This window comes from Equus przewalskii, chromosome 1 (genome assembly GCF_037783145.1).
Source record: "Equus przewalskii isolate Varuska chromosome 1, EquPr2, whole genome shotgun sequence".
In the NCBI taxonomy this organism is placed as follows: domain Eukaryota; kingdom Metazoa; phylum Chordata; class Mammalia; order Perissodactyla; family Equidae; genus Equus; species Equus przewalskii.
In genome coordinates, this window is record NC_091831.1 from 121468634 (window position 1) to 121482979 (window position 14346).

The following is a 14346-nucleotide window of genomic DNA, read 5'->3' on the forward strand; positions in this document are numbered from 1 at the left end:
CTAATGGATATAACTGTGTCCGTGTAGTATCATTTGCCTCACTTTCTTGTAGATTTTTGCAGATCTTTTGCAGTTTTTGAAGGATACCAGGGGACTTTTTTTTGGTTTGCTGGTTTTGAATTTCCTGGAAAAGTAGGATTTGTAGCTTTACTTAATCCCTGAAAATTTTAATATCAGTTAAACTTAAGTTTTTACTCCCTGGTGCTGCTGTGTTGCTTTTCCAAGGAGCAAGTACGATTATCATGCAGTGTTCACTGACGTTATCAACAGCCTTCCCAGCAGTAGTAAAATATTGAATAAAATGTTGTTTGTTGAAGTTGAACTCCTGAGCTGTCAAGAAGGTAATGTAATGTTACCCCAAATGATCAGTGCATAATTTTAACGTTGGTACAGGGATGAAGTATAGAGAGATTTTTGTAGTCAGTACTTTTAAAATTTTTATTTTGTGTGTGTGGAACTGAGGAGGGAGAAAATCGTAAGGATAGGTAATAACTGAACATAGTATAAAAGTCAAAAGGTTCAAAAGAGTATGCAGTAAAAAATTTCTCTTCCCTCTCTTACCTCCAACCATCCATTTTCCCTCTTTAGAGGCAACCACTGTTTCCATCTTCGTGTGTGACCTTCCTGTGATACTTCTAGTGTATACAGGCCTGTACGTTTATATTTTTAAAACACACCACAGACAAATGCTTACATACTGTACACTCTGTATATAGTTTGTTTTTAAAAAATTTCATTTAATAATAGATCCTAGAGGTTATTGAACAATAGTACATATGGAAGTGCCTCATTTACTGGCTGGATAGTATTCCATTTTGGGTCTTGAGGTTATTTTTCAGTCTTTGCTTTTACAAATAGTGCTGCATGCTTTTCTTTTAAATGTATCAGCTGTTAAAATTTCCTGATGATTCTTTTGTGTTGAACCTACAAAAAAGGGTATAACTAAAGTAAATTTCTCTTTGAACCTCTGAGCTTCCGTGGAGTGACTAGTTTTGATGGTGATTATATTTATCAAATAAGTTATTGAAGGATTTGGTGTAGGGGACTGAAATGATCAGATTTGCATTTTTAAAAGGTCGCTCTGGCTGCAGTGTGGAGTGTTGTATTGAAGGGTAGACTAATGCTAAAGGCAGGAATATTGGGAGGGTAGTCCAGGCAAATGGTGGCAGTGGGTATGGATTTGAGTATTGGGAATAGATAAGTCTTGGTGATTTCATTCAATTTGGGATTAGGGAGAGGGTTCATAGAGAATAATATCTAGGTTTCTAGCTTCTGCCTTTCACTGAGGTGGTGAGCCATAGGAGGGAGGAGTGGGATTTTTATTTTTTGTCAAGAAAGAGGAATTCAATTTCTGACATTTGGGTGATTATACTTCTGTCCGATGTAGATGGCCAGTAGGCAGCTGGATTTGTGGCTTAAGCTTATTATCAAGTTCTGGGTTGGTAGTAATAGATTCTGGAGCAAAGGGTATAGATGAGAGGAGAACAGATTGTAGGACAGAAACCCAACATTTACAGTATAGGAAGAGTTGAATGTTAAGCTGTAAATTATGTGATTAACTTAAAAAAAATCTTGTTATTATAGTTTAAGCATCAGTAGCGAGGTTCACTGTCTAACATGACTTTTTAACAGTTTTTTCCCTTAGTTAACATTAGTGGTATATAATTCATGAGGGAAATGGAGTAAACTTAGGTTTTTTTTAAAAGAGTAAAGCCTCAGTAAACATTAGTAGTATAAATCACATCTTTCCTAATCATTTGGATTACACTATTGTTGAAGCTTGTTCAATCTTCAGTGTTTGCAGAGAAGTGCAGAGGGTTGACAGTGTGGTTTGCCAAGAATAAGTTTTTTGATTTACCTGATTTTTAATTATGTTAATTTAGTTTAAAATAAATATTAGCTGAAGAATTTTCAGTCATGTTTTAAAACTATGACGTTAATGTATTTCTTCCTAAGTCTGGAGCTACTGTGTAGAGCTTTTGCTGTACTCTAGACCCCTATAAATCACTGCTAATGGACATCTCCACTTGGATTCACGTTTCACAAGCACTTCAAACATGTACAGAATAAAACTATTCTCTACCTCTCTTCCCTCAAAAAAGGTGGGGGAGAGGGAGACAAACTGAAACAAAATTTTTCTTTTGATTTCCTGTCTTGATGAATGGCACTGCTGTCTCCTCATGAAGGCTTCATGGACCTGGGAATCATCTTCCTTTTCACTCTGTACCTTACTACCAAGATCACTAAGTCTACTTATTCTCCCTCATGATATTTCAGATCATTCCTTATTGCTATTTTTATTGTCTCTATTTTAACCCCAAATGTCGTGCTTCTGTAATGCTTTCTAAGTGGTCTTCTAGCCTGCTCTCTTCTGTCTCTTGTTTTGCCATACCCTTCAGTTCATTCTCTGAACTGCCGCCAGGGTAAGTGTTCTAAAATGCTCTTTTAGTTAGCCTCTTTCAGTTGCAAGCAAGAGACTCAAGTTACCTTAGGTAGTGGAGTGCTTATTGAAAGGTAACAGGCACAAGGGAACCCTGAAAAAGTTAAACACCTTGGTCTCAAGAAGAACAGGAGCTTAATAAATAAAACTAGAACTAGAAGTAGGAAAAGACAGATTTCACTCTAGTGCTTTACTGTTAACTTGTTTTAGCTACTCTATTTCTCTGTGGCTTATTTTTTTCTCTCTACTCCAATTTTTCCCCCTCTGTTTCATAGCTTCCATTTATTCCTAATTTCTGTCTCTTTATAACTATTGTGTCACTCCCATGCCAAAATCTTGCCTCCTGGCTGCTATCTTATAAACTTGAGCTCCTGTTGCTAACTTCTTCCTTCTCACTAGGATTTTCTGGATTGAGTTCCTGAGAAGCAATCTCTTTGGCTCAGCTCTTTTTCTCATGGGCTGCTAGCAAGCCTGGGTACTTGGGTCATGTGACCACTCCTGGCCATTTAGTGTTGGCCATGTGTTTATTTGTGCATGTGGGTGTGGGGCAGGATCATAATGTGAAAAGCATGGGCCAGTGTGCAGGCTGGTTTCTCACAAAATGGGCTTGCAGGTATGGCAGGCACCATAAATGACATTTACAGCACAAATTCAAATCTAATCATGATTTTTCCTGTTGAAAGATCTTCAGTGCTTTCTTCTTGCTTTCAGGATAAACTTTAAACTGTAGCATGGAATGTATATGAGATTCTTCATGATCTGACTCTTCTCTAGGCTTTCCTCCTTGCTCTCTTCCATAAATTATTTGATACAGTCTTATTCAAATTAGGCTTCCTTTCAGATAAAGTGCTTTTCCTCTTGTCTTTGCACTCTCTGTTCCCTTTCCAATCTTCCCCTTCCGCCTTGCTTCATTTGGCTGAGTCCTTTCCTTCAGCGCTCAGTTCAGATGTATCTTCAGGAAACTTTCTTTTACATCTTCCAGGATAAGTTAGGTGCAACTCTTATGTGCTCCTGTGGTACATAGTGCTTACTTCTGTCACAGCTCTCTAATGAAATTCCTGATTACTTGTTTATTTTCTTCACTGGGCTTTAACATCTTTGATATCAATGTAATATAGTAAGGCAGGTTTTTAGATTGAGAATTTTTAAAATATAAGCTTTTTATAAATTATAAAGTACACAAAAAAGTACAGAGATCATAAATGTACAGCTCAGTGAATTTTTACCAAGTGACCACACCAGTGTAACCAACATCCACATCAAGATACGGAATATTACCACAACTCCACAAGCTCCCTCATGCCCTCTTCTAGTCACTAATCCAGTTCAGGAGGATTTAATTTTAAGTAGGAAAACTCTTTAACATATAGATTTCTCTGCATATTTTGTGTGTGTCTTTAGACATACAAGAGACATAGGCATTGGAATTTTGAACCTATAGAAAGAAACTGCATAATTTATATTATAGAAATGTAATTTTGGCATCCTTTTATGTCATAGACAAATTCAAGATCATGTAATACTAATATTCTAATATTCAGTTGTGGGATGTTTGTATTTAGGTAGATTTTCTTGTTTATAAGTTTAATATAATTTTAGAGTGGCAGAAAAAGATAAGATAGATCAAAGAATATTTGCTGAAAATAGCCTGTTAGTTTTGAGTGGTGAACATGTTGAGATGGGTATAGTATACATGTACAGCACTTTCCAAATGCTGTTTGGCCTCTGGGTTTTAATGTGAATTATGTTGCTAGCATATTTGGCAGTGGGGTCATCCAGCGGGCAACTGGAGTATAATTTTACATGTACAGAGAGGAAAGTACTAGCTGTCCTGTGTCATAGACAGCTGGCTTGCTAAGAATTGGTTCTTTTTTACAACTAACAATAATTTTAGAGTATACTTTTTCTTTTTTCTCAGTTTTAATTTTTCTTAAACTTTAAGATTATGTAGCTCTTTGAATATGATGATATTCTTTTAAACTTAATTTCCTTAGGTGGACTTTTCTTTGTATAAATATTAAATCCATTAAGGCCAGTTAAGTGGAGAGAATATGGACTTTCAAACCTGGATTTCTAACAGACCTTAATTCAGTTTCCAGCCTCATCACTTATGAGCTCTTATTTATGAGCTAGTTACTTAACATTTCTGAGCTTAAAGATGTTCATCTCTTAAACGGGAATATTTACCTCATAAGGTTATCATTAAACACTTTATGTAAAGCACCAAGCGTATAGTTGATAATCAACAAGTCTTCCTTTTCCCACTTGAGTATATCTGTTTCTTTCTTTCTTTTTTTTTTTTGTGGGGAAAATTGGCCGAGAGCTAACATCTATTGTCAGTCTTCTTTTTTCTTGTTTTTTCTTTTTTTTCCCCTCCCCAAAGCCCCAGTACATAGTTGTATATCCTAGTCGTAAGTCCTTCCTAGTTCTTCTGTGTGGGATGCTGCCACAGCATGGCTTGATGAGCAGTGTTTAGGTCTGTGCTCAGGATCCACATTGGCAAACTCTGGGCCACTGAAGCAGAACACATGAACTTAACCACTTGGCCAAGGGGCTGGCCCCTCTATTTTTTGTTGTGTTTAAATACAAGATAAGAATTTAAAGAATTTCGTTTTGTGGCATTTAGAATAAATGGCTAATAAAAGTTTGTTGGAAATAGAAGTAAATCTTAGGAGGATAGTCGGCTAGCTGTCTTTCAAATGTGATCATATTTTTCAATTCAAAAAATTTCAAAGAAGTGCTTCTCTTGATGTCTTAGTATGTCAGATTAAGGGATGTAAGAATGTGTTTTGATTCAGTGGTAGGTATCATAACAAAATGTTCTGTTTGCCAATGGCAAACATTCCTCAAATCATTGACAGGTTATAGTACTATTGCTGTTTATAGTGTGTAAGTATTTGTTTGAAATCTGTTTACTTATATTGATCAGATGATAGTGGGCTGAGTAATCTCTTTTTTTATGTAAGGGAGAAGGTTCTTCAGGTGACTGTGTAGATGTGTATTCATAAATGATTTTGAGATCATGTTTTTTCTTTACTTTTCAACTACCTTCTTTTAGTTTTCTTCCTATTTCCCCCCTACTTTTTTATAATAAAAAACTTTGAAAATATTGAAAGCTTGAAAGAATAGAACAAAGAACATTGGTATATCTGCCACCTGGATTCAGAAGTTACCGATATGCCATCCATATTTGCTTTATTGTTCTCTATGTGTATGTGTGTATGTACTTTTACTGAACCTTTTGAAAGTTGCGAATATTGACATTTACTTCAAAATATTTTAGCATGTATCTCCTGAGGAAATAGATATGCTCTACGTCACCACAGTGCCATTGCCAACCCCTAAGAAAAATAACAGAAATTTCCTAATAACATTTAATATTCAGTCTATATTTAAATTTTACCAATTGTCCCAGAAAATGATTTTTTCAAATCAGAATTCAATCAAGATTTTTGCATTGCATTTGATTATCTTTTTCGTCTCTTTTCATCTAGAAAGCTTCTTTCCTTCACTCTCCTTTCTTATGGTATTGAAATTTCTTTGACAAGACCAGATCATTATCTTGTAGAATGGCCTGTTTTCTAGAGTTACCTGATTGTTTCTTTGTGCTTTTGTTTAACTTAAATTTCCTCTGTTCCCTGTGTATCCTGTAAACTGTAAGTTCTATTTTAAAGGCTTGATTAGATACATGTTAAAAAGTTTTGGCAAGAATACTTCATAGGTGATGTTGTATTTCATATGCCTACTATGGGAGCTACATAATGTCACTATTAGCGATCTAAGTTTTATGAGATTTAAGGTGGGGTTTGCTATCTCTCTTCATTGTAAGAGTTATTTTTTTCCTCCTGTGATCATCAAGTACAATAATCTGTGGGGGTGATACTTTGGTACCATAAAAATATTGCATTCTTCAAAATTCTTTACCTAATAATTTTAGCATCCTTTCTTGAGCCTTAGGCAAATAAGTTATTTAATTGGAGGTTGAAAAATGGTACTTTTGGGGCTGGCCCGTTGGTGTAGTGGTTGTTTGTGCACTCTGCTTTGGCGGCCTGGGGTTTGCAGGTTCAGATCCTGGGTGCAGACCTAGCACTGCTCGTCAAGCCACACTGTGGTGGCATCCCACATAAAATTGAGGAAGATTGGCACAGATGTTAGCTCAGCAAAAGTCTTCCTCAGCAAAAAGATTTTCTAATTCTGTAATTGTTTTACGTGTATTAGCTGTCGTTCTTCAAGCTAGCAAGAGCGTTATGAGCTTCATCAACTGGGAGTGAACTACAGTTCCTCCTAAAAGGGCAGAGTAAATACACACTTAATTCTTTCCCCTCTAGTTTTCAGAGTGCGGAGTTGGTCTAATAGTCATCTATGGTGGTGACAAATGAGTTTTTTAATGGTCTCTTGGATTTTTATTTGTTGTATACAATTAGTTACAGACATTTCCTTTTGGATGTTTAAATTGTCTCAAATAAGGACATTGGGAGTTCCTTCAAGTAGACTCCTGAGTTCTTTTTGCATGAACCCATTATTCGTCTTTGAGTGATTCTTTACTTTTGGGTACAAGGTATCTTGGCTGACCAGGGACTTTTCTTGCTTGGGCTGGAATCAGCAATTTCTCCAAGGAGCTCTGTCTCTTTAGAGTGGAGGCTCATATTTATAAACCAATATCTGGATGCTAAGTATGCTTCTTGTTATGGGGCTGTCATTGTTTTTAGGCCTTGTCAGGAGGGAAGAAAAACCAGGAGGTCATATTGATAATTCTAGTTCAAATTTGACATTGTAGGTTTCTTTCTTCATCTGTTTTTAAAAATTACTTTTAATCTCTTTTACATTGAAGATCTTAGTTTTTGTTAATATTGATGTAATTGTTTTTTTTCTAAGTATGCCTAAAGTAGTTTCAAAATAAATAAAACTACTCAGTGAAGTTTAAGATTTCTTTGCATTTCATTTTGTCCTCAGAACGTATCCCATTAAGGGTATACTTATTGTTAGTACTGTATTCAAAAGTCACTTGAAATCACTATTTTCTCAGTGTGATTGCTACTAATTTGATATGTAGTTAGATCCATTTGTTTTTCATTTTAGGGTTTGCTTCCTCTGTTTTTTGATTTAATATTACCCTTGGAGTGTGTAAAACACATAGTTCAAAAGGAGAAACCACATGAAAAGGAATATGTATCTCCATCCCTTCTACTCTGTTTCCTCCTTGCTCCCCTATAGATAACCATTTTTGTAGATTTCTGATCAATCATTACAGTATTTTTTTCTTCTAAAAATAAGATATCTGTGCATGTGTGTATTCTCCCTTCATACATCGAAGGTAAGATACTATATATATTGTTTTGTACCTCTTTTTTTTTCTCACTTAATATATTCTGGAGAGCATCCCATATTGGTATATACAGATCTTTCTCATTCTTTTTTACGGAGGCATAATATTCTGTTGCGTTGATATACCATAATTTTATTAACAAGTCTGGATCTGATGGGTATTTGTGTTTAATCTTTTGAACTATGGATAAGTAATACATATTGAATAAATTATTTAAGAAGTAAAGTTTGTTCCCTAGGTAATTGAGAAGGAGTTGATTTGTTCCACAGAGTCTTATAATCCAAGAGGGCTTTGTTGTTGTGTGTTTTGTTGTTGTTGTTAAGAGAATTTCAAGAAATGTAGATATATTTTGGGACATAGGTACACTTTCTTTCCCCTAGTAGGTGATCGATATGAATGTTAATCTGCTTTAATTGTTTTATGGTACCTGAGTCAGAGGGACAACAGATGATTTACCTGCTTTGTCACCCTATGCTTCTTGGCTCCTTGAAGCTGTGGAATTAAAACCTGATGTCCTGGGTATTTTCATGTAAGGATAACTCAAGTTCTGTGTTTGCTGTTTTTTTTCCCACAGTTTCCCCTTTCCTTAACTTTAGCCTTTCTTCTTCCTCTTTTCTGCTTTAAATTTCTCAGATTATAGGATTCCAAGCATTTAATGAACAGCTACTTAACAGTCTAGTAAGGCAGGTAAGATGTGTATTATGAGTTTAAAGATTAAGAGATCAGGGATGCTAAAGGGAGAGGAAAGGGTACCTGTTAGGATACAAGGAATTCAAGCTCTAGGGCTTTTGAAATAGAAATTAGAAGTTAGAGAACCTATCCATTCTGATCTAAATTGTCTTTTAGTGCAGTGATTGAAAGGGATTTGTTTCATTTATTGAACAAAATGTTTGAGCATCTACCATGAGTAACTTGTTGTGGTGGGCACTTTACAGGATACAAAAAATTGTATAGTTATAGTAGCTTATTTTTTTTTAATGCACACTAGGTACTGGACTTACATAGGTTGCTTTATTTATTAAATTACCATAGCAAACATATTCCTTTTTATTGATATATACAAGAGAATGATAAAATGTGCAATTTAAAGAAAATTATGAAGTGAATATTTGTGTTTTCATCGCCCAGGTCAACAAATCAGAATTGCCTCCCCCTTACCTCACCCTCCTCTTACCCTTGTCAACATATTCCCCTCTGTGGAGGTTGCTGTTATCCTGACCTTTGTGATAATCATTTTCTTACTTTATAGTTTTAAACACCATGTTGTATATCCTTAAATAATATAGTTTAGTTTTCTTGTATAGTTTAATATTTTAATGTAGTTTAGTTACCTATAATGTAGTTTAGTTTTTGTACATGTGATTATTTTATGTGATTTTAAAAGCTTAGTTCAGCATTTGGGAAATTAATTCCAAGTTGTTATAGTTAGCCATAATTCATTAGATTTTGTTTTGCTAAAGTATTCCATTGTATGATTATACTACAATATATTCTTACTAGTGTTTTTTTTATTGAGTTAATGATAGGTTACAATCTTGTGAAATTTCAGTTGTACATTATGTCTGTCAGTCGTGTTGTAGGTGCACCCCTTCACCCTTTGTGCCCACCCCCCACCCCACCTTTCCCCTGGTAGCCACTAATCTGTTCTCTCTGTCCACATGTTTAAATTCCTCATATGAGTGGAGTCATACAGAGATTGTACTTCTCTATCTGGCTTATTTCACTTAACATAATTCCCTCAAGGTCCATCCACGTTGTTGCAAATGGGATGGTTTTGTTCTTTTTTATGGCTGAGTAGTATTCCATTGTGTATATATACCACATCTTCTTTATCCAGTCATCTGTTGATGGTCACTTAGGTTGCTTTCACGTCTTGGCTATTGTAAATAATGCTGCAGTGAACATAGAGGTGCATGAGACTTTTGGAATTGCTGATTTCAGGTTCTTTGGATAGATACCCAGTAGTGGGATAGCTGGATCGTATGGTATTTCTATTTTTAATTTTTTGAGGAATCTCCATACTGTTTTCCATAGTGACTGCACCAGTTTGCATTCCCACCAGCAGTGTATGAGGGTTCCTTTTTCTCCACAACCTCTCCAACATTTGTTACTATTAGTTTTAGATATTTTTGTCATTCTAATGGGTGGAACGTGATATCTTGGTGTAGTTTTGATTTGCAGTTCCCTGATGCACAGTGATGATGAACATCTTTTCGTGTGCCTATTGGCCATCTGTATATCTTCTTTGGAGGAATGTCTGTTCATTTCTCCTGCCCATTTTTTGATCGGGTTGTTTGATTTTTTGTTGTTGAGTTGTGTGAGTTCTTTATATATCATGGTATAATGGTATATATGGTATATTATGGTATATAACCCTTTGTCAGATGTATGACTTGCAATATTTTTTCCCAGTTAGTGGGTTGTTTGTTTGTTTCAATCCTATGTTCCTTTGCCTTGAAGAAGCTCTTTAGTCTGATGAAGTCCCATTTGTTTATTCTTTCTGTTGTTTCCCTTGTCTGAGAAGACGTGATGTCCGAAAAGATCCTTTTAATACTGATGTCAAAGAGTGTACTGCCTACGTTTTCTTCTAGAAGCCTTATGGTTTCAGGTCTCACCTTTAGGTCTTTGATCCATTTTGAGTTTATTTTGGTGAATGGTGAAAAAGAATGATCAATTTTCATTCTTTTACATGTGGCTTTCCAGTTTTCCCAGCACCATTTGTTGAAAAGACTTTCTCTTCTCCATTGTATGCCCTCAGCTCCTTTGTCGAAGGTAAGCTGTCCATAGATGTGTGGTTTTATTTCTGGGTGTTCAATTCTGTTCCATTGATCTGTGCACCTGTTTTTGTACCAGTACCATGCTGTTTTGATTACTGTAGCTTTGTGGTATGTTTTGAAGTCAGGGATTGTGATGCCTCCAGCTGTGTTCTTCTTTCTCAGGATTGCTTCAGCAATTTGGGGTCTTTTGTTGCCCCATATGAATTTTAGGATTCTTTGTTCTATTTCTGTAAAGAATGTCCTTGGGATTCTGATTGGGATGGCGTTGAATCCGTAGAGTGCTTTAGGTAGAATGGACATTTTAACTCTGTTTATTCTTCCAATCCATGTACGTGGAATGTCTTTCCATCTCTTTATGTCGTCATCCATTTCTTTCAGAGAAGCCTTGTAATTTTCGTTGTATAAGTCTTTCACTTCCTTAGTTAAATTCACCCCGAGTTATTTTGTTCCTTTTGTTGCGATTGTGAATGGTGTTGTGTTCTTGAGTTCTTTTCTGTTAGTTCCTTATTAGAGTATAGAAATGCTACTGATTTGTGTAAATTGATTTTATACCCTGCAACTTTGCTGTAGTTGTTGATTACTTCTAAAAATTTTCTTATGGATTCTTTGGGGTTTTCTATATATAAGATCATGTCGTCTGCAAACAGTGAGAGTTTCACTTCTTCACTCACTATTTGGATTCCTTTTATAACTTTTCTTGCCTAATTGCTCTGGCCAAAACCTCCAGTACTATGTTAAATATGAGTGGTGATAGAGGGCATCCTTGTCTCATTCCTGTTTTCAGGGGGATTGCGCTCAGTTTTTGCCCATTGAGTATGATGTTGGCTGTGGGTTTGTCATATATGGCCTTTACTACGTTGAGGTAGTTCCCTTCTATCCCCATTTTGTTCAGAGTTTTTATCATAAATGGCTGTTGGATCTTGTGAAATGCTTTCTCTGCATCTATTGAGATGATCATGTGGTTTTTATTCCTCAGTTTGTTGATGTGGTGTATCATGTTGATTGATTTGCAGATGTTGAACCATCCCTGTGTCCCTGGTATGACTCCCACTTGATCATGATGTGTGGTCCTTTTGATGAATTCCTGAATTTGGGTTGCCAAAATTTTGTTGAGGATTTTTGCATCTATGTTCATCAGCGATATTGGCCTGTGGTTCTCTTTTTTCGTGCTGTCCTTGTCAGGCTTTGGTGTCAGCGTGATGTTGGTCTTGTAGAATATGTTAGGAAGTGTTCCATTCTCCCTAATTTTTTGGAATAGCTTGAAAAGGATAGGTATTAAATCCTCTCTGAAAGTTTGGTAGAACTCCCCAGGAAAGCCATCTGGTCCTGGGGTTTTATTCTTTGGATGCTTTTGATTGCTGTTTCAATCTCTTTCCTTGTGATTGGTCTGTTCAAATTGTCTGCTTCTTCTTGACTAAGCTTTGGGAGATTGTAGGAGTCCAAGAATTTATCCATTTCCTCTAGGTTCTCCATTTTTTTGGCATATAGTTTTTTGTAGTATTCTCTTATAATCCGTTGTATTTCTGCAGAATCTGTTGTTATTTCTCCTCTTTCATTTCTGATTTTGTTTATTTGAAGTTTCTCTCTTTTTTTCTTTGTAAGTCTGGCTAGGACTTTGTCAGTTTTATTTATCTTCTCAAAGAACCAGCCCTTTGTTTCATTGATCCTTTCTACTGCCTTTTTTGTTTCAATGGCATTTATTTCTGCCCTGATTTTTGTTATTTCTCTCCTTCTGCTGGCTTTGGGCTTTGTTTGTTCTTTCTCTAATTCAGTTAGGTGTAGTTTAAGATTGCTTATTTGGGATTTTTCTTGTTTGTTACTATGTGCCTGTATTGTGTTGAATTTTCCTCTTAATACAGCTTTTGCTGTATTTCATATGAGTTGGTATGGCATGTTATCATTTTCATTTGTCTCCGGGTATTTTTTGATTTCTTCTTTAATTTCTTCAGTGATCCATTGCTTATTCAATAGCATATTGTTTAGTCTCCACATCCTTCGCCTTCCTCAGCTTTTTTCTTGTAATTAATTTCTAGCTTTATAGCATTATGATCGGAGAAGATGCTTGTTATTATTTCAATTTTTTAAAAATTTATAGAGGTTTGCCTTGTTTCCCAACATATGGTGTAACCTTGAGAATGTTCCATGCGCGCTTGAGAGGAATGGGTATTCTGCTGTTTTTGGATGGAGTGTTCTATATATATATGTTAAGTCCAACTGTTTTAGCCTTTCATTAAGCTCGACTGTTTCTCTGTTGATTTTCTGTCTGGATGATCTGTCCATTGATGTGAGTGGGGTGTGGAGGTCCCCCACTATTAATTGTGCTATTTTTGAATTTTTATTTTAGGTTTGTTAATAGTTGCTGTATGAACTTTGGTGCTCCTGTGTTGGGTGCATAGATATTTATAAGCGTTATTTCTTCTTGATGAAGTGTCCCTTTGATCATTATATATTGGCCATCTATGTCTCTCTTTAGCTGCCTTATCTTGAAGTCTGTTTTGTCTGATATAAGTATTGTGACACCTGCTTTCTTTTGTTTGTTATTAGCTTGGAGTATTGTCTTCCACCCCTTCACTCTTAGCCTGTGTTTGTCCTTGGAGCTGAGATGTGTTTCCTGGAGGCAACAAATTGTTGGATCTTCTTCTTTAATCCGTCTCACCACTCTGTGTCAGTTTATTGGAGAGTTCAATCTATTTACATTGAGGGTGAGTATTGATGCATGAGGGCTTAATGCTGTCATTCTGTTGCTCGTTTTCCGGTTTTCCTGTGTTTCCTTTGTTTCTCGTCCTGTGTGTTTTAGCCTACCCATTGACTTCTGCAATTTCTTATGCTTGGTTTCTTAGATTTTTCCTTATTTATGTTTAGTGTCTCTGTTCTGCTTTTTAGTTTAGTGGCTACCCTGAAGTTTGTATTCAGAATCTCGTGTATAACGTAGTCCATTTTCTGGTGGTCTCTTACTTCCTAAGCCTAGACTGTTTCAGTCCCTTTCCTCCTCCTGTACTTAATTATTATTTTCATCTCTTATTTCAACTTGTGAGTTTGTGGTTAGAGTGATAAGATTGTCTTTGCTTTGGTGATTTCCTTCCTTTTATCCTAATGCTATAGTTGAATATTTGCTATCCTATTCCGATTCTATCTGTCTCCCTACTCTGTGTTTTGTGACCCCTTTCTCCCTTTTTTTCTTTTTTCAGGTATGAGAGCCTTCTTGAGGATTTCTTGTAGTGGATGTCTTGTGACTACAAAATTCCTTAGCTTTTGTTTGTTTGGAAAAGATTTAATTTCTCCCTTATATCTGAAGGATATTTTTGCTGGATGGAGTATTCTTGGCTGAAGATTTTTATCCTTTAAAATTTTGAATATGTCACTCCAATCTCTCCTAGTTTGTAAGGTTTCTGTAGAGAAATCCGCTGAAAGTCTGATAGGGGTTCATTTGTAGGTTATTTTCTTCTGTGTTGCTGCCCTGGGTATTCTTTCTTTGTCATTCATTTTTGCCATTTTTACTACTGTGTGCCTTGCAGTAGATCTTTGTACATTGACAAATCTAGGACATCTGAAAGCTTCCTCCACACACATTCCTCTGTCAATCCCTAGATTTGGGAAGTTCTCTTCTATTATTTCATTGAGCTCACTTTCTGCTCCGTTTTCGTTTTCCATGCTCTCAGGAATTCCGATTATTCTTAAGTTGCATTTTCTCATTGAGTCAGCTATTTCTTGGAGATTTTCTTCAGTTTTTTTAATTCTTAGTTCTCTTTCTTCCTCTGTCTGGAGCCATTCAGCCTGTCTATCTTCGATTATGCTAATTTGTT

At 35.9% G+C, this 14346-nt stretch overlaps 1 protein-coding gene across 36 annotated transcripts in view; it reads left to right on the plus strand.

Moving 5' to 3' along the window:
* MYO9A (myosin IXA) overlaps positions 1 to 14346 on the plus strand; it is a 290205-nt gene that overhangs the window by 1478 nt on the left and 274381 nt on the right. For 10 of the 36 annotated variants that reach the window (XM_070576153.1, XM_070576189.1, XM_070576332.1 and 7 more), the window contains exon 2: positions 13088 to 13245. The exons of 15 other annotated variants lie outside the window; for them this stretch is intronic. The gene's annotated coding sequence lies outside the window, so the exon portion shown is untranslated. Of the gene's footprint in view, positions 1 to 588; positions 649 to 13087; positions 13246 to 14346 lie in introns of all 36 variants that reach the window. 11 more of the 36 variants (XM_070576143.1, XM_070576172.1, XM_070576331.1 and 8 more) reach the window with 2 other exon arrangements.